Source organism: Macaca mulatta, chromosome 6 (genome assembly GCF_049350105.2).
Source record: "Macaca mulatta isolate MMU2019108-1 chromosome 6, T2T-MMU8v2.0, whole genome shotgun sequence".
NCBI lineage: Eukaryota > Metazoa > Chordata > Mammalia > Primates > Cercopithecidae > Macaca > Macaca mulatta.
The window spans coordinates 43165570-43187186 of NC_133411.1; the positions used below are offsets into that span (position 1 = coordinate 43165570).

A 21617-nucleotide genomic window follows, 5' to 3' on the forward strand; every position below is an offset into this window, starting at 1 on the left:
TAGTCACACTGGTAGCTTCTTTTTTTTGTTCTTCATTACTAAGCAATGAAAAAAAGTGGTTAGATAACCTGAAGAGTATAGTATAAACCTGTTTGGCTTTGTTTTGTTGAAATCATGCCTAGAAAATTGCATATGTGAACAAAATAATCATATTTGCAACTTAATTAGCACTTCACATATGTCAGGAAGTTTACATGCATTATTTTACTTAACCCTCACAACAGTTCAGACAACCTCACTTTATATATTAAGTTCAGATTATAGATCCACTACTTATAAGATAATTTATATTTAGAAGTATTTAACAAGCCTTTGAAATCTTGGTTGAGCAATCAAGAGGTTGCTATAGTGTGCCATCATGCTTCCTTTCTAAACTGAGGCACTCATTTTGATGTGGGAGCCGGCCAGCCATGTGCTCGGTGCAGAAGGGCTGAGTCCCTGGAGAGGGCTCCACCCTTGGGCCTGTGTCCACGGACCTAAGTGAGAACAGGCACTTCTCTTTTTGCAGCCTAATGTTGCATTTTCCAAGACCACTCTGGCCTGCCATGCCCCCCATCCAGTGCCCATATAAACCTGAAACCTTATCAGGCACACATACAAGCAGTTGAATATTGAGACCAGCAGACCAGCAGACCAGAGGTGGCAGAACGATTTGGCAGAGAAACAGAGAAAAGGAGGGATGTTGGGACATTGAGGGGAGTTTGGCCAGGGTTGGAGAAGAGGATGGAGAAGAGTCCATCCACTGGGCGATCCAACTCCAGGGAAGGACCACCTCCCCACTCCATCCTCCCTTCTGGCTCCCCATGCATCTCGCAGAACTCTTACTCCATCATTCAACAAAACCTTGTACTCATCCTTCGAACCTGCATGTGTTCCAATTCTTTTGGGACACTGGGCAAGAGCTCAGGATACAGAAGGCTGTCACACTGGCTCTCTGCCCTTGGGATAAGGCAGAGGATCTATTGAGCTGATTAATACACAAGCCATCTGCAGATGGCAAAACTGAAAGAGCTTGGTAACACATGCCCACTTGAGCTTTGGGAGTTGCAGACAGCCATCCCTAGACTCTGCAATGGGGCTGGAGCCCAAAAGCATTCGCCCTGGCCTCTGCACCTGCCCGTCTGCATGCTTCCCCCAGGGGTTTGAGCTGTGAGGTGATCAAGCAGGCGAGCCACACCCCTGTTGCACATCCTGCAGTGGGAATCAGGGAACTCGGTTCCATTTCAATTTTCCCTGCTGCTGGGGTTGTTAGCTCCTGAGAGCTCGCTGTTGAGCCCATAAAAAAGAATGAGATGACATGTTTTGTTGGAACATAGGTGGAGTTGGAGGCCTTTATCCTTAGCAAACTAAAACAGGAATAGAAAACCAAATATTGGATGTTCTTACTTACAAGTGGAAGCTAAATGATAAGAACTCACGAACACAAAGAAAGGGAACAGCAGACACTGTGACCTACTTGAGGGTAGAGGGTGGAAGGAAGGAGAGGAGCAGAAAAATAGCCATAAGGTACTAGGCTTAGCAGCAGTGATGAAATAATCCGCACAACAAACCCCTGTGACACGTGTACCTATATAATAAATCTGCACATATACCTTGAACCTAAAATAAAAGCTTTAAAAATTATAAATAAGTTATAACATCTTATATTTGTAAAAAATATTTAGCCTTACAAAATGCACTTACGAATACTTTATTATTGCATACTCATAACTAACCCCGCAAGAAAGAACACATTTTGTTGTTTTTAATCTTATAATGAGAAAATGAAGGCTTCCATAGGAGAACCCATGATCACTTTCACAGCTGTCAGAAACCAAATCCAACATTCTTTCCGCTAATTCTCTCATCTTTACTGATACCATAATGATGCAGACATGCTTTGCCACATGTTCTGGTTGATATCCCAGATGTGGAGATGCAAGACAAATAAATTTGAGCACCGGTAGTTGTGGCAAAAATAAACCTTGTGTAATTTGGAGCAAAACAAAGTCACTGAGCCACAGAAGGTATATTGAGAGAGCAAAGTGCTTGAGAATCTGTTTCTGAGGTGGTGTAAAACTGAAAACAGAGGAGTAAAAAATACCAAAGGTATAATTTACTGATTTGACATGAATCAAGCTAAACAGCATCAGCAATTTTATTTTGGCAACTTGAAATGTTCCTTGACTTTTGTAAATGTATACTTCTCAAATGAATGATCCTGGAAATAACTATTTAAGTGAGCTAGAAAAGTCACTTATAACCATAGTAAAATATAAATAATATTGAAATTCCTTGTCAAAAAGCCCTTAGTATTTTAATAAATTAATCTCTATTTGTCACATTTAAAAGCCACTTCTTTGTCTCTCAATAGTTGCATTCATATAATTTTTTATTTATATTGATGTCAGGCAAAAAATTGATCATAACAAAGAAAATTTCTACTTAAGTTATACAAATGTCTTGGTGTGGCAAACTGAGAAGTAAATACTTTCACTTTTGAAATTTTGGAGACTATTTATAAAGGTGCTTGAAGGCATAACAGATTTTCAAAGGATATTATTTAAAACATTGGTAAGAGAGATTAGAGAAGACACAAACAAAATGACATCCTGTGTTACTGGATTGTAAAACACTATTGTTAAAATCTCCATAATACCCGAAGTGGTCTAAGGTTCTATGCAATCCCTATAAAAATACCAATTTCAGGCCAGGTGCAGTGGCTCACGCCTATAATCCTAGTACTGTGGGAGGTCAAGGCAGGTGGATCATGAGGTCAGGAGTTCAAGACCAGCCTGGCCAACATACTGAAACCCTGCCTCTACTAAAAAAACAAAAATTAGCCGGCTGTGGTGGCACGCACCTGCAGTCCCAGCTACTCGGGAGGCTGAGGCAGGAGAATCACTTGACCCTGGGAGGCAGAGGTTACAGTGAGCTGAGACCATGCCATTGCACTCCAGCCTGGGTGACAGTGTGAGGCTCCATCTCAAAAAAAAAAAAAAATTTTAAAAAAAATCTTAAATTCATATGAAAGCACACAAGACCCCCAATTAGGCAAAACAATCTTGAAAAAGAAAAAAGCTGAAGGCATCATACTTCCTGATTTCAATACATCTTGCAAAGTTACAGTAACTAAAACAGTATGGTGCTGGTATAAAGAGGCACATATAGACCAGTGGAACAGAATGAAATCCACCACATATAGTCAACTGGTCTTTGACAAGGGTACCAAGAATATACAACAGGGAAAAGATGGCCTTTTCAACAAATGGTGCTGGGAAAATTGTATATACACATGCAAAATAATAAAATTGGGCTCTTACACTGTATGGTATATACACACAACACAAAAATAAACTCAAAATGGATTAAAGACTTAAATGTCATGACTTGAAAGTAAAACTCTTAGAAGAAAATGGGAAAAGCTTCTTGACGGTTTTGGCAATGATTTCATGAATATGACACCAAAAGCACAGGCAACAAAAACAAAAATAGACAAATGGGATTGTGCTATACTAAAATGCTTCTGCACAGCAAAGGAAACAATCAACAAAATGAAAAGGCAACTTACAGGCTCTCTCTTCAAAATAAGGGATTAAAAAAGGGCAGATGACTCAGACATTTCTCCAACAAAAAAACATAAATGGCCAATAGGCATATAAAAAGATGTGCAATGTCACTAATCAGCAGGGAAATGCAAATGAAAACCACAATGAGGTATTATCTCATACCTATTAGGGTGGCTATTATCAAAAAGTCAAAAGATAACCAGTGTTGCGGTTGTGGAAAAACTAGAACCCTTGCACACTGTTCATGGGCAACAGTTATGGTGCAATCACTATGGGAAATAGTATGGAAGTTTATCAGAAAACTAATAATAAGACTACCATATAATCCACCAATTCCATTTCTGGGTATTTATCCAAAAGAATTAAAATCATGACCTGAAAGAGATATTAGCACTTACATGTCTATTGAGACACCCTTTACAATAGCCAAAATGTGAAAACAACAAAAATGTCCATCCAATAAATAGATTTTAAAAATGTGATATATATCTATATATATAAAAACATATTTTATATATATATATATATATATATATATATATTCACACACACAAACACAATGCAATGTCATCCAGCCTTTAAAAGAAAGAAATCCTGCAATATGTGACCACAAGGATGAACCTGGTAGACATTATGCTAAGTAAATTAAATCAGTTTCAGAAAGACAAACGCTACATGATTCCACTTACATGAAGTATATTTCTTTAATTATCTGTTTTCTATACACTATATATGTCTATGTGTTTGTATGTACAACCATACAAATAATGTACATATAACAATATTGAAAATATTCCCCTGAGATTTTTGAATCCTGCTTTTCATTTAACATTCTATCATGAGAACTGTCTTATGTCTTCATGTAATCTTTATAACCATGCTTCTTAATGGTAGAATAGTATTCCGATATTGGGTTATAGTCTTTTAAATCCATCATTACCTCTTTCTTGGCCATTTATGGTCCTTCTTTTTCTACTCTTTTGATAAGGGAAGATAGTAAAGCCCAACAGTTAGTAGTACCACATATTGACAGAGCACTTACTTCATGCCAGACACAGATTAAGCACTCTTTTCTCTCTATATATTAGCTTTTCAATTCTCCAATAATTATATGATAGAAGTACTATTATACCTATTTATAGAGGTATAAACTAAGGTACAGCATTTTCAAGAAAAAGCAAAGTGATAAAGCTGTCAAGCACATGGTCAAGAGTCTGCATTCTTAGCTACTATAGCTAAATGAATAATTGCTCATGTTCATACAGGACCAGACAGAGCTGTAGGCATTTTGCATCTAATAATTCTATTAATCCTATTAAAAACAAACAAACAAACCTTAAGTGGTGACGAGGCTTGATTTAGAGGTATACAGCTCTCGTTTCAAACTGCAACTAACATCTTGTTGCTTCTGTGGCCTTCCCACATGGCCTTCCTATAGAGATGTTAATTGCTCCTACAACACGTAATTTGGTATTATAATATCTGTAAATTGCTTTGCATAATACTTTGGCACATGGTAATCCTTTAATAGATGATAGTTGTGGATACAATAATTATTACTAATATCATCTTAAAATTAGCTTAATGGTCATTCTTCTAATTATTTTTTAATGATTTTGATATTTTTGTTTAGCTCTTCAATCCATTTGGAATGTACTTTCATCTACCATGTGGAGTAAACATCTAGCATAATTTTTTCATCATGTAGCCAATTTTTAAGCAGTATATAATAAATAATCTATATGTTACTTTGCTACTTTCCACTTTCCAACCAGAGTAACTTCTGTGTGTATAGGTATATGTACACAAACACATATAGTAGTCATTCTTTATCTACTGTTTCATTTTCCACAATTTCAGTTACCTGTGGTCAACTGTGGTCCAAAAATATAAAATGGGAAATTCCAGAAATAAATAATTTGTAAGTTTCAAACTGCTTGCTGGTCTGAGTAACATGATAAAATATTGTGCCATCGCACTCAGAACCTGAATCATTCATTTGTCCAGCAGTATCCATGCTGTATACACCACCTGCAGGTTAGTCACTTAGTCATCTCAGTTGTCAGGGTATCACAGTGCTTGTATTCAAATAAACCTTATTTTACTCACTAATGTTGCCAACATGCAAGAGTAATGATGTTGCCATATCGTCCTATTTTATTATTTGTTGTTGTTAGTCTCTTACTGTGTGTAATTTATTTAAGTTAAACTTTATCCTAAGTATCTATGTTTAAGAAAAAACATAGTATATATATAGGGTTTGGATAATTTATGGTTTCAGGCATCTACTAGGGATCTTGGAAGGGGAATACTCATGTGTGTGTGTGTGTGTATACATATAACTGTTGGACTGTTTTCTGGGCTGGATATTGGATATTCTGGTCCATTTATTTGACTATTAATTCTTGTGCCAAGTTATAACATTCTAATTATTTTATTTTTTAAACAATTTAATTGTAAATTGATAGATAATAATTGTGCATATTCATAGGGTATATAGTGATGTTGCAATACATATATATATATATAGTGATCAATCAGAGTAACTGGCGTATCCATCATCTCAAATATTTATCATTTTTTGTGTGCTGGGGACATTCGCTATCCTCTAGCTATTTGAAACAATATAATTTATTATTAACTATAGTCATCCTACAGTGATATAGAACACTACAATTTTATATTTTGGCTTTTACTGGGGAAACTCTTCACATATTTCTCTTCTTCCTGAATATGCTTAGCTATTTTAGCAATTTTTATTCCAAATATCTTTAGAATCATTTTGTAAAGGCCTATAGGCCTTGATAGGACTGTGGAAAGGCTAGAAATTTATTTAGAGAAGGTCTGATATATTATAATATTTAGTCTTCCTATGAGGAAGTATACCTGCCACTTAGTAAAACAATTTACAACCATTAGAAAGCTTTTCTTTAATAAAGTCCTACATATGTCTTGATAGATGTACTCCTATATTATTTGTATTTTTGTTACTATTGTAAAGGAAATATTATCCTGCCTGTCATTTATTGTAACTAGTTATTATTGGGATAGAAGGAAATGATCGATTTTTAAACTTTTATCTTGATAGTAGACACTTCATTAAACTTTTAAATAAATTTTAACAGTTTTGTAGTTGACTCTTTTGTGTTCTGGGCATATAATACTATGTTAAATGGTAATGATGGGAGCAAGCTCCTTCTTTTATAAATGATATTAATAGGACTGACTCCAGTATTCTGCTAGTAGGCATGATGCAGCTGTTGCATTTAAATTGATATTCTTAGCTTTCTAAGCACTTTAGATGTCAAATGCTGTAGAACATCTTTTGTCTTCTTATCATCATATGATTTTTTGGGTGGCTATATTTTCAGTAGCAACATAACGGATAGGATGCAGGGCTTAATATCCTAGCTTTCATTCTCATTAGCTACATTTCCCCCCCATTATTTGATACAAACAATTGATATATTCTGAATCTTTTGGTAAAAAATTTAGATCTCTATCTCACTTTTGCTTTTTCATAATGTCATGCTCTGTATTTCCTATGTAGTTTCTCTCTGTAGCCACTTTTGAACCACATAATACATTTATAATCTATATTTTAATATTTCTTTTAATTCATAAAAAATCCATTTTCAAAGCTGGAATAAGAACGTAAAATGTACATTAGAAACAAGCTATCCTCTTTTAAGTCATGATAAAATGGATGTAAACAAATACTACCCCGGGAAAATGGGACATAAAATCACTTCATCTAGAAAGATCCAGAAGTGCCATTGAACCTTGTTTTTCCTTTTGTCTTATTCAATTTATACTGATTTTAGGGGAAAAACCCATTGGAACTAGAAAATTAGTCTTGAACACTTACTTAAGGAATATATTATTGAATATGTCTTGAGAGGCTGGCATGAAATAAAGTTGATTAATAAGGTCCAGTAGCTCATAGTAAAGAATTTATTCCTTATGCTGAGTATAAAGTGTAGCATAATTAGATTTAAATTTTTTTAATGTTTATGGGTATATAGTTGGTGTATATACTTATAGGATATATGAGATATTTTGACACAGGCATATAATATATAATAATTACCTCAGGATAAATGGGGTATCCATCACCTCACAAACTTATTTCTTTATGGTGCAAGGATATCAATTATATTCCTTTAGTTTTTTAACATGTAAGAAATTATTATTAACTGTAATCACCCTGTTGCACTATCAAATATTAAATGTTATTCCTTCTATTTAATTATATTTTTGTACCCATTAACTATCTCACTTTTCCCTATCCCCCACTCACTACCCTTCCCGGACTCTGGTATCCATCATTCTACTCTCTATCTCCATGACATCAGTTGCTATAATTTTTAGCTCACACAAATAAATAAGAACATGTAAAATTTATCTTTATGTGCCTGGCTTATTTTACTCAACATATTGTCCTCCAGTTCCATTCATGTTGTTGCAAATGATTAAGTCTCATTCTTTTTTATGGCGAAATAGTAATCCACTGAGTATATGTACATTTTCTTTATCCATTTGTCTGTCAATGGACACTTAACGTTGCTTCCAAATTTTGGCTATTGTGAATAGTGCTACAATAAAAAAGGGAGTGCAGATAGCTCTTCAATATACTGACTTCCTTTCTTAGGGATGTGTAACTGGCAGTGGAATGGCTGGATCATAAAATAGTTCAAATTTTTAGTTTTTTTTAAGGAACCTCTATACTGTTCTCCATTATGACTGTACTAATTTACATCCACACCAACAGTGTACATGGTTGCCTTTTCTCCACATCATTACCAGCATTTGGTATTACCCGTCTTGTGGATAACAGCTATTTTAACAGGTGTGAGATGGTATCTCATTATAGTTTAGACTTGCATTTTTCTGATGATCAAGGATGTTGAGAATCTTTTAATATACGTGTTTGTCATTTGCATGTCTTTTTTTTTTCAGAAATGCCTATTCAGATCTTTTGTCCATTTTTAATTAGATTATTAGATTTTTTCCTATAGAGTTTTTGAGTTCCTTATATATCCTTATTAGATGGTTTGCAAATATTTTCTCCCATTTTGTGGGTTGTCTCTCCACTTTGCTCACTGCTTCTTTTGCTGTGCAGAGGCTTTCTAACTTGATGTGATCCCATTTGTCCATTTTTGCCTTGGTTGCCTGTGCTCTTGAGGTATTAATGAAGAAATATTTGCCCAGGCATGTTTCCTAGAGAGTTTCCTCAATGTTTTATTTTATAAGTTTCATAGTTTCTGGTCTTAGATTTAAGTATTTAATCCATTTAAATTTGATTTTTGTATATGGTGAGAGATAGGGATATAGTTTCAATCATCTGCATATGGATATCCATTTTCCTCAGCATCATTTAGTGAAGAGACTGTCCGTTCCCCAATGTATGTTCCTTGCACCTTTGTCAAAAATGAGTTTGCTGTAGATGTATGGATGTATTTCTGGTTCTCTATTCTGTTTTATTGGTCTATGTGTCTGCTTTTATGACAGCACCACGCGTTTTGTTATTTGGGTTATAATAGCTCTGTAGTATAATTCGAAGTTTGGTAATGTACTTCCTCCAGTTTTGTTCCTTTTGATTAGGATAGCTTTGGCTATTCTGGGTGTTTCCTGGGTCCATATTAACTTTAGGAGATTTTTTTTCTATTTCTATAAAGAATGTCATTGGTATTTTGATGAGAATTGCACTGAATCTGTAGATTTCTTTGGGTAGTATGGATATTTAACAATATTGATTTTGCAATCCATGAATATAAAATATCTATCAACTTTTTGTGTCCTCTTTAATTTCTTGCATCAATGTTTAATAATTTTCATTATAAAGGTCTTTCACTTCTTTTGTTAAGTTTACACCTAGGTTTTTTATTTGTTGCTATTATAAATGGGATTGCTTTCTCGATTTCTTTTTCAGATTGTTGACTGTTGGCATATAGAAATCCTACTGATTTTTGTATGTTGATTTTATGTTCTGCAACTTTACAGCATTTGTTTACCAATTTTAAGAAGTTTTGGAGGAGTCTAGGTTTTCCCAAACATAAGATCATACCTGGAAAAAACTATTTTAAAGTTCTTATGGAACCAAAAATGAGCCCACATTGCCAAGACAATCCTAAGTCAAAAGAACAAAGCTGGAGGCATCACGCTACCTGACTTCAAACTATACTACAAGGCTACAGTAATCAAAACAGCATGGTGCTGGTACCAAAACAGAGATATAGACCAATGGAACAGAACAGAGCCCTCAGAAATAACACCACACATCTACAGCCATCTGATCTTTGACAAATCTGAGAAAAACAAGAAATGGGGAAAGGATTCCCTATTTAATAAATGGTGCTGGGAAAACTGGCTAGCCATAAGTGGAAAGCTGAAACTGGATCCTTTCCTCATTCCTTATATGAAAATTAATTCAAGATGGGTTAGAGACTTAAATGTTAGACCTAAAACCATAAAAACTCTAGAAGAAAACCTAGGCAATACCATTCAGGACATAGGCATGGGCAAGGACTTCAGGTCTAAAACACCAAAAGCAATGGCAACAAAAGCCAAAATTGACAAATGGGATCTAATTAAACTAAAGAGCTTCTGCACAGCACAAGAAACTACCATCAGAGTGAACAGGCAACCTACAGAATGGGAGAACATTTTTGCAATCTACTCATCTGACAAAGGGCTAATATCCAGAACCTACAAAGAACTCAAACAAATTTACAAGAAAAAAACAAACAATCCCATCAAAAAGTGGGCAAAGGATATGAACAGACATTTCTCAAAAGAAGACATTCATACAGCCAACAGACACATGAAAAAATGCTCATCATCACTGGCCATCAGAGAAATGCAAATCAAAACAACAATGAGATAGCATCTCACACCAGTTAGAATGGCAATCTTTAAAAAGTCAGGAAACAACAGGTGCTGGAGAGGATTTGGAGAAATAAGAACACTTTTACACTGTTAGTGGGATTGTAAACTAGTTCAACCATTGTGGAAAACAGTATGGCGATTCCTCAAGGGCCTAGAACTAGAAGTACCATATGACCCAGCCATCCCATTACTTGGTATATACCCAAAGGATTATAAATCATGATGCTATAAAGACACATGCACACATATGTTTATTGCAGCACCATTCACAATAGCAAAGTCTTGGAATCAACCCAAATGTCCATCAGTGACAGACTGGATTAAGAAAATGTGGCACATATACACCATGGAATACTATGCAGCCATAAAAAAGGATGAGTTCGTGTCCTTTGTAGGGACATGGATGCAGCTGGAAACCATCATTCTCAGCAAACTATCGCAAGAACAGAAAACCAAACACCGCATGTTCTCACTCATAGGTGGGAATTGAACAATGAGATCACTTGGACTTGGGAAGGGGAACATCACACACTGGGGCCTATTATGGGGAGGGGGGCAGGGGGAGGGATGGCATTGGGAGTTATACCTGATGTCAATGACGAGTTGATGGGTGCTGACGAGTTGATGGGTGCAGCACACCAACATGGCACAAGTATACATATGTAATAAACCTGCACGTTGTGCACATGTACCCTAGAACTTAAAGTATAATAAGAAAAAATAATAATAAATAAAGAAAGAAAGAAAACTTATTAACCTTTGGCAAGACTAGTAAGATTTTATGGAACTTGAGCCGTGACCCCCTCCTTTATAAATTTCCCCCAGCTCTTTGTTAGCTCTACTTCGATGAGTTACTCCAGCTGTGGCCAAGAAGATGGGGGCTCTTCTATCCCAGATCCTAGTCTTGGATTATGGTTTCACCCTAGGAAGAGGAGTCTTCCAAGTGTTTTTCACCCCTGCAGCTCTGTGTTGCAGAAAGCCTATTTTAAGTCGACATGATGAAAAAGATCCCACCTCCCTCCAATGCAGCCCCTATTTATAAGGTGAAAGCTCTACCCCAGGCTTGACAGGCCAAAAATACTGGGGTCCAAATTATCCCAATTTACTCATAGGGTACAGGTTCCATGCCAGGAGAGTCAATCCAAGAAGACTAGGGACACCACCCCCAATACCTTCTTAGAGAGAAGAGCTCTCACTTTGGGAATAGTGGGTCTTTCCCCCATCTCTGGTACATAGGAGTTCTGCCCAGGGGTAAAGGCAGGCATAAGTACAGATGAAGAAGTTTCATACCTCTGCCTGGGAAGAATGACTTTATTAGGAACAGAGCTCAGAGAACTTAATACCTAAAAATGTTGTCAAAAACAATAGAGAGGTTGGTGAAGAGCAGTTAAGAGGTGGCTAACAGCACAATGATAAGAGCAAAATGGCTCAGCAGCCAGAAGTTTAATAGAATCAGAGAAAGATACAGCCTCCTACTATCACTACTGTATTAGTCCGCCATTACAGAATACACAGACGGGGCAACTTGAAAAACAAAATTTATTTTCTCACAGTTCCAGAGGCTAAAAGTCAAAGATCAAGGTGTTGGTGGAATTAGTTCCTTATTAGGGTTGAGTTTCAGATAACTTTTTGCTGTGTCTTCAAATGATCATCCCTTTGTCTGGGTTGTCTGCTTACTAATCTCTTGTTCTTATAAAGGCACCAGTCATATTGTATTAAGGCCAACCCTAATGCTCTCATTTAACCTTAATTACCTCTTTAAAGGTCATATCTACAAATATAGTCACATTTTGAGGTACTTGGGATTAGGACCTCAAATATGAATTTGTGGGGGACATAATTGCCCATGACAACTGCTAACCTTGGGGATTTGATCGGCTATGTACTATGTCCCAGGCTTTACACACTAGGGAGAAATTATAGCATGATGTGGGGCAGCCAAGATAGCATTCCCAAAGCCACACGTATATCCATCCACAAAGGGGAAAAACCTCACTGGCAAAGGGGGTTAAACATAACCTCTGACAAAATATTGACTAACAATTAGATACTCAAATGCAGGGACAACTCCTAAGAAGCCAGACCTAAAATTAAAATCACATGTACCCCTGGGAGTCTGAAAGACTGTTTGCGTGTCTGAGACTGTTTCCTCTCTGGAGCAATGAGAGTGGGGGCATCCAAACTGATAGTCCCTGGATGACATTGGGCAAACAAAATAAACTCTCTCAACTGCAATAGTAGCCTCGAAGGAACACACACATCCAGCATTAAAAGAGTAAAAACATAATTAGGTAATGAGGCTTAAACACAACCTGTAACCTAGGAATAACTCTTAGATGCCCAAGATAAAGGGTAAAACAAGTGGGAAAATATCTGAATAGGGACAACAGAGAATCCACATGACAGAGAAAATAGACTTTGCAGAAGGAGTTCAAGAGTTCAGCGAAGTCACTAAACAAATAAACAAATGATCAAACCATCAACAACAGTATCCTTCCTCTTTACTGAGGGGAAGTTGCTAAATTTTATCTAAATACCCAGTTTAAAACAAAAAATTAAAACACATATAAAAATAGAAAAATATGATCCATATACAATTCAACAATAATAGTTGAAGACTTCAATGTCTTCTTTTACTTAAAAATAGAATTAGGCATAAATCAACAAGCAAACAGAAGACATGAACACTATAAACCATCTAGACCTAACAGACATCTACAGAATACTTCATCCAACAGCAGTAAAATAGACATTCTTGTTACATTCTCCAGGAAAGATCATATGTGAGGCTGTAAAAGAACCCTCAACAAATATAAAAGGATTAAAATTATACAAAATTTGTTCTCAGAGCAGAGTAACAATTAAAATAGAATAACAGAATAAAATTTGGAAAATCTATAAATATGTGCGAATTAAACAAGACATTCCTAAACAACTAATGGGTCAAGAAAAAGTCATAGTGGAAGTCCCTTCAGAAGAATAAAAACACAATACATAAAAACTTATGGGATACAGACAATCACTGCTTAGAAAGAAATTTGTATTTGGAAATGTCTATGTCAAAAAAGAGGGCAAATCTCAAATCAATAAGCCAATCTTTCACCATAAGAAATGGTAAAAAAGAGCAAACCAAACCCAATGCAGATAAAGAGAAAGAAGATTATAAAAATTAGAGCAGACATAAGTAAAAATATAAAATAGAAAAACAATAGAAAAAAATGAAATTAAAGATGTTTTCGGAAAACTTCAAAACTGATCAACTTTTTGCATAACAGACCAAGAAATATAGAAAAAAAAATTTATGATATAAAATGTGTTATAGGAAAATACTGTTAACAACTATATGCTAGCAGATTTGATAACCCAGATGAAATTGAGACATTACTAGAAAGACACAAACTACTAAACTGACTCAAAAGGAATAGAAATCAGATAAAATATGAAATACAAAATGTGATATTTAGTTAGTAATTGTAAACAAATTTTCTCTTCCCAACACACACACATAAAACCCAGGACCGGAGAGATTTAATAGTGAATTCTATCAGACATTTAAAGAAAAGTTAATATCAATTACTCACAAACTATTAAAAAAGCAGAAGAAGAGAGAACACTGTTCGACTCATTCTACAAGGCCATTAGTACCCTTATGCAAAAATTCAACAAAGAAAACTATGGACTGATATTCTTATAAACATAAAAGCAAAAATCTGCAACAAAACATAAGCAAATTGAATCTAGCAACATATAAAAATGATTTACACAATAACAAAGTGAGATTTATCCCAAGAATTCAAAGCTGGTTTAAAACCTGAGAATTAATTAGTGTGATCCATCATATTAATAAAAGAAAAAGGCTTCATGATGATCTCAATAGATTTGGAAAAGGACAGTCAGTCCTCATTAACATAACTGATAAGTTCTTGAAAGCTGTAAGTTTAAATGAAATGACATATAACAAAATCAATTTTACCATAGGCTAATTGATGTAAACAAGATTTAAGTTCCTACATCATATTTTTGGTCAAAAAAATCATCACCAAACTTCTAAATAAAGACCCAAAACACTTTAATGTTAAACATTGAACTAGGAAGCGGGTCAAGATGGCCGAAGAGAAGCAGCTGCAGTCCACGGTACTCATGGAGAGGAACGAAAGGGGAAAGTGAAGACAGTACCTTCAACTGAAATATCGAGGTTCTTGCATTGGGACTGATTAGCCAAACAAGTTGACCCACGACCTATGAAGAAGGAAGAAAAGCAGGGTGAGGCGATGGCACACCCGGGAGCAACACAGAGCCAAGGCACCCCCCCACCCCCAGTCAAGGGAAATGGTGAGTGATTGTGCGACCCCACCTGGGAACCCACGCTCCTCCCACATCTTTGCAACCACAGATCAGGAGATCCCCTCATGATCCTGTGCCACCAGGGCCTTGGGTCTGACACACAGAGCTGTGTGGAGTCTCAGCAGAGCAGCTGACCAGGCACACACAGAGACCCAGGAGCTTTACATACTCCATCCCGGGGATCCCCAACAATGGTGTCTGCAACTCAGACAAGGCAGGAGGTCCGTGCATACCCCTAGGAAGGGGGCTGAATCCAGGAAGCCAAGCAACATAATTCTGTGGTACCTCCTTCCATGTCACCTCACGAGATAAGACTCACTGGCTTGAAATTCTAGCCAGCCCATGGCAACAGGGTGGAATTTGCCTGAGGCTGGTAGGAGTTCCCAGTGGGAGGTGTAGCCGTCATCTCTGTGGTTTGGTCCACTCAGCCTTTCCAGCGTGCTGGCTTTGAAGAGTCCAAATGGCCCAGATGAGGAAGGGTCTCCCCCAACACAGCACAACTGTTTTTCCAGATCATGGCCAGACTGTTTCTTTAAGTGAGACCCTGATTCAGTCCTCATCACTGGACAAGACCTCCCAGCCAGGGCTTCAGTCACTCCGGCCAGTTTTCCATGAACAGAGCTCTAATTTCCCCCTGGGAAAAAGTTCCTGGGGTGGGGCAGGCCACCATTGTGGCTGTTCAGGTTTCCCAGTCAGTTCAGCCTATGGGCCCACAGAAATACAACCAACCACCAGAGAATACTATAAACACCTCCTCATAAACTAGAAAATCACATAAACTAGAAAATCTAGAAGAAATATACAAATTCCTGGGCACGTACAGCCTCCCAAGACTGAACTAGGAAGAAGTTGAAATGTTGAATAGACTGATAATGAGTTCTAAAATTGAAGCAACAACAAATAGCCTACCAACAGAAAAAAAAAAAAAAAAAAAAAAAAAAAAGAAAAGAAAAAAGCCCAGGATCAGATGGATTCACAGCTGAATTCTGCCAGAGTTACAAAGAAGAGCTGGTATCATTTCTACTGAAATGATCTCAAAAAATTGAAAATTGAATGATGCTGGCCTTTTTCTATACTAAAACCTGGCAGAGATACAACAAAAAAAGAAAACTTCAGGCCAATATCCTTAATAAGCATCAATACAAAAATCTTCAGTAAAATACTGGCCACCTGAACGCAGCAGCGCATCAAACAGCTTATGCATCACAATCAAGGAGGTATCATCCCCAGGATGCAAGGTTGTTTCATAATACACAAATCAATAAATATGGTTCATCACATAATCAGAACTAAAGACAAAAATCACATGATTATCTCAGTAGATGCAGAAAAGGCCTTTGATAAAATTCAACAGTCCTTCATGTTAAAAACTCTCAATAAACTAGGTATTGAAAGAACATACCTCAAATAATGAGTCATATATGACAAACTCACAGCCAATATTATACTGAATGGGGAAAAGCTATAAGCTTTGCCCTTGAAAACTGGCACAGGAGAAGGATACCCTCTCTCACCACTCCTATTCAACACAGTATTGGAAGTTCTGGCCAGGGCAATCAGGCAAGAGAAGCAAATAGTTTTCAAATAGGAAGAGAGGAAGTCAAACTCCCTTTGTTTCAGATGACATAATCTTATATCTAGAAAATTCCATCATCTCAAACCAAAAGCTACTTAAGCTGATAAGCAACTTCAGCAAAGTCTCAGGATAAAAAATCAGTGTGCAAAAATTGCTAGCATTCCTATACTCCAACAACAGGGAGGCAGAGAGCCAAAGCATGAATGAACTCCCACTTACAATTGCCACAATAATAAAATACCTAGAAATACAGCTAACAAGGGAAGTGAAGGACCTCTTCAAGGGGAACTACAAACCACTGCTCAAAGAATCAGAGATAACACAATCAAATGGAAGAACATTCCATATAGCTTGTGTTCATGGATTGGAAGTCTTGATATTGTATTAGTTATGACACGAAAAGCACAAGCAACAAAAGAAAAGTAAATAAACTGGACTGCATCAAAATTAAAAATCTTTGTGCATCAAAGACACTCTGAAGAAAATAAAAAAAAAAAAAAGAATGGGAGAAAATATTACACATCATGTATCTGATAAGGGCCTTGTATCCAGAACATATAGAGAACTCTTAAAACTCAGTAACAAAAAGACAAACAGCTCAGTCAGAAAAATGATCAAGGAACTTGAATAGACATTTATTCTAAGGAGATATACAAATGGCTAATAAGTACATGAAAAGATACTTAATATACTTAGTCATTAGGAAAATGGAAAACAAAAATTCATTGCGGTAACACTTCATACCTACTAGTATGCCTGTAATTAAAAAGATACATAATAATATGTGTTGGTAAGGATGTGGAGAAACTGGAATTCTCTTATAATGCAGTGAGAATGTAAAATGGCACAGTCACTTTGGAAAACTGCCAGTTCCCCAAAATGTTAAGAATATAGAGGCATCGTATTACCCAGTCATTATACACGTAGGTATATAACCAGGAGAAATGAAAACAAATATACACACAAAAAAATTTGCAAACTTTTACAGCTGTTCTTAGTGGTATTATTCACAATAGCCAAAAAGTAAAAATAATGCAAGTTTTCATCAACTAATGAATGGGTAAACAAAATGGATTAGATCTTTACGATGGAATACTATTTAGCAATAAAGAGAATTGAATTAATGTTTCATGCTTCAGCATAGATGGACCTTGAAAACATGCTAAATGAAAGCCAGTCACAAAACACCACATATAATGTGATTTAATTTACGTGAATTATCCAGAATAGGCAGATCTGTAGAGATGGAAAGAGGATTAGTGGTTGCTAGGGGCTGAGGGAAGGGGAAAATGGGGAGTGATTGCTGATAAGTATGATTTTTATTTTGTGTGGGAGATGGAATGTTCTAAATTTACATCGTGTTGATGTTTGCACAACCTTGTGTATATATAAAATACATTGAATTGTATATTTTAAATGGATAAATTTTGTTATATGAATTATGTCTTGATAACACAATCAAACGCTAATTACAAAATAGCCTGCCAAATATTTTAGTATTAGAATTCATCTCAAGACCTCAATTCCTTTTAAATCTTCCTTATGCATTTTACTTTTGTTTTGAAGATAAGAATACCTTAGCTGTATTTTAAATATTATACCAAATGCCCTCGACTTAAGTAAATTTGTTTCTTATTCGAAAATGTTGCCATTTTCACTCTCCCAGTGGGTAGAAATAATTCTGTTAGTTGAGTATCTTAATGTCATAAACAGAATGCTAATTATTATTGAATTGATCGTTAAGCAAGTTACTCCAATATGGTAAGGCTATTGAAGCTTATCCATATCAGAAATCTATTGCTTATGTAGGTTTAGTCAAATAATGGCAAAAGCTCTCTAAACCTGTTGCATAGTCACAGTAAGCCGGGTGATCTTCAGAGTAGGCTCAACATTATGGTTTCCTTGTGTATTAGGTCAAATGGGCACCTCTTTTCTTACCATGTTCATTTTAAAAGCCCACCATTCTATAAAAATTTACTTCCAGCATTTCCATGACTGAAGTTTTAAAACAAATTCAACCTTGAAAATAGCCATTAGTGTTAAGTGGTCTCTCGGTTCAACAAACAAGATGTACCAACCCATAAATGTCTAAAATCGGAGCGATGTTGACCAGCCATTTGTTCTGTTTCTGGCAAGTTAACTACCAATGTTCTGTGTTTTAAAATCTAGGACATTTAATAATGATCTTAATTTTGAGCTCTACCCTGCATCATTTTGCACAAATAAAATTTAGCTTTATTAGCTATTAGCACAAAACTCTTCTACCACATTCTATTCATCTTAATGAATAAAGTTGGTCAAAATCTAAGCAACTAAAAAAAATTACATAAAAAGCAAAGGTTTAGCTTGCTACCAAAACCAATGAATGATTTAGATGTTACAGTCTTTCTGTGGGAAATGGATAAAATAGAAAAGCAAAACAAATAGAACCAGGAACTGGTAATGACCTTGCTAGCATGGAAAGTCATGCCAGTATTATCTAAATTGATATACAAGCACAGAAAAGGAATAAAAATTTATTCAGAAAATAAAGTGCTGATGCTGAGGGAAGAGATGTTAACAAATGATAAATTAAAAGGAATATTTGTTCCCATGTTTACTCAGATGTAATTTGTGAATCCCATAAAAAGCATAGGGTGCTTGTTTGATGTTCTTGCCTTATGAATCTTAAAATTTCTCTGCAACAAAGTGATGTTCTTTAAGGGTTTACACAAGTCAAGTTGATAAAAGATTTGTGTGGCCAAACCTTGGCCAACCTATGAAGAACTTGTGATTTGTCTTTTCTCTCCCCTTTCCTTCTTATTCCTGCCTTCTGGTGCAACCTTCTCATTGCCCTAAAGATCTGTCCTAGAGACTCTCTAATGTGCTCTTATCACAGTCGGAAGTATTGATTTACCTTCATCAAGATGCATATCACTTTAAAGCCTAATAGTATCTGGAAGTTGGAAGTAATTTTTGGATACAACGCTTCAGAGTATACCTAAGAGAGCCTACATTTGAAAAGGATAAATTGTCAAAAGGAAATGATGAATATCTAGTGATTTTCACATCAAAAATTGAAACAGGGTAAAGGACCGATGACTATCTTGGAAGACAAAAGCCCACTTTTACCTCAAGTCAGCCCTCTAGAAGTGAATGTGGGCATCAATTCTCTTGAAGTTTAGCTTTGTGCATCTCTCTCTGCCTAGACCCTATTACATCAAATTAAAGGAAGATCATCTAGTCTCATGTATTTTCATACTTTTCTCTACGTATGGAGACATAGAATTTCAGAACTGTTTCTTGGAATTTCACTTTGGATAGTGAGAAAAAGAGAGGCCCAGTAAGTGAGGTGAGGGTTTTAAAGGTTTACCTGTGCTTCAGGAAATTTAATCAATTAAAAATGTACTTAATATATTCACAAATTGGATAGGATTTTATTTGAGCAATTTCTGATTTAAAAAAGGGTTAAAACCCAATGTTTCAGCCCCTCTATTGTCTGCTGAGGGTCACACATGAATGTGGTAGCAGGGCTGGAATCCAAGTCCACTGATTTTCAACCCAGTGCTCATACGTACCATCTTGCCTCCATATTGGCATCTCTGCATTCCATCTTCATTTTTGCCCAGATTATTAAGTGAAAGCCAATTTTGATGGGTACCTCATCATATATGGATTCTACATTATCCCTTCAATAATATGGGCAAAACAAAATGAGACAACGTAGCAACAATTGCATGTTACTTAGTTAACATCCCAATGTTGGACAAAATAAAATGAGGCAATGCAACAATAATTGCAAGTTATTTAGTTAACATCCCAATCACTCTTCCAAGCATCCCTCCTTACATTGCCATTGAAACAAAATTGATGTATTCTAAATCTCCTAGCATAACCATAAACATAATAAATAAAATCCTCTTTATCTTCTGATTTTAAGCCCATAAGCAACCTACATATATCCTATGATAGCAGATGTTTACTGAATATGGTTCTACACCCCAGCACTACCTGAATAAATCTGTGTACAACATCTGGGTTTTCCTTTCCGCATAATGTTGCTCCCTGTTGTGTTGCACTGAAATTATTTCCAAAATGAGCTGCTCTGTGGAAAAGGAAGCTATGATGTTGGAGGCTACTGAGGTCTTGAAATTCTGTCTTCTGGTTCTAAATGTGGAAGAACATTTCTACTTCTTGAGAACCACTCTTATCTTTTTTTTCCTGAAAATAAATGTACCAGGAATGCTTTCTCCTCCAAAATTACATGCCATATTTTATAGAAAGAAGATTTAAAGAAAGAGTTTTTATTCTATCTATGAAGCAGGCCCCACCTTGAACATAAAAAGACAAAATCTTATGCCTGATAGGAATAGTTATTAAATAACTATTCAGATAATGCCTTCTGTGAATAATGCAGAGCACACCTGGTACTGTGTGGACACAAAGCAGAGTCTAGCAACTGAGAGGTTCGGACCTAGCAATGATCAACATATGTTCACTTCCCAAATTGAGTAGTTATTAGCTATTTCACTTTGGCAAGTTCAACTTTTTATGTCCCAGTTTCCTTATGTGTAAAATACAAATAAAACTAGTTCCAGCTTCAGAAGGATTTTTAGAAAATTGTATGTAAATGATTTAAAATAGCAATTTAAATAATTTATTTTATAAATAATACATGTAGCATTTTGGGAGGCCAAGGAGGGTAGTTGCCTGAGCTCAGGAGATCGAGACAAGCCTGGGCAACATGGTGAAACCTCATCTCTACTAAAAAATACAAAAGAAATTAGCTGGGCATGGTGGCCTGTGCCTGTAGTCCCAGCTCCTCGGAAGGCTGAGGCAGGAGAATTGCTTGAACTTGGGAAGTGGAGGTTGTAGTGAGTCGAGATCACATGACTGCACTCTAGCCTGGACAACAGAATGAAACTCCATCTCTAAAAAAAAATATTAATAATAAAAATAACACAAAAAGAATTATTATTGACTTTACTAGGTTGTAATAATGGCATTGTGGCTTTGTTTAAAAATAAATCTTTGTTAAATATCCATGTAAAGTATTGCTTAAATGATATGATACTTAGGTTTTGCTTTAAAATACTTCAGCAAAATTCCCCAGGGAAATAGATGAAATATGAATAGTACAGTAGTGACAATCCTTGAAGTTGAATGGTGCTACATGACTCTTAATTATGCTATCATGTTGACCTTGTGTACGTTCGAAAGTTTCCATAATAAAAAGTCACTGAAGGCCAGGCAGGGTAGCTCACATCTGTAATCCCAGGAGT

The 21617-nt window shown here is 36.0% G+C and overlaps 1 pseudogene; it reads right to left on the reverse strand.

Annotated features, from left to right (window-relative positions):
* LOC100428054 (bifunctional methylenetetrahydrofolate dehydrogenase/cyclohydrolase, mitochondrial-like) overlaps positions 1-15340 on the reverse strand; it is a 119401-nt pseudogene extending 104061 nt beyond the window's left edge.
* Between the last annotated feature and the right edge of the window lie 6277 nt (positions 15341-21617).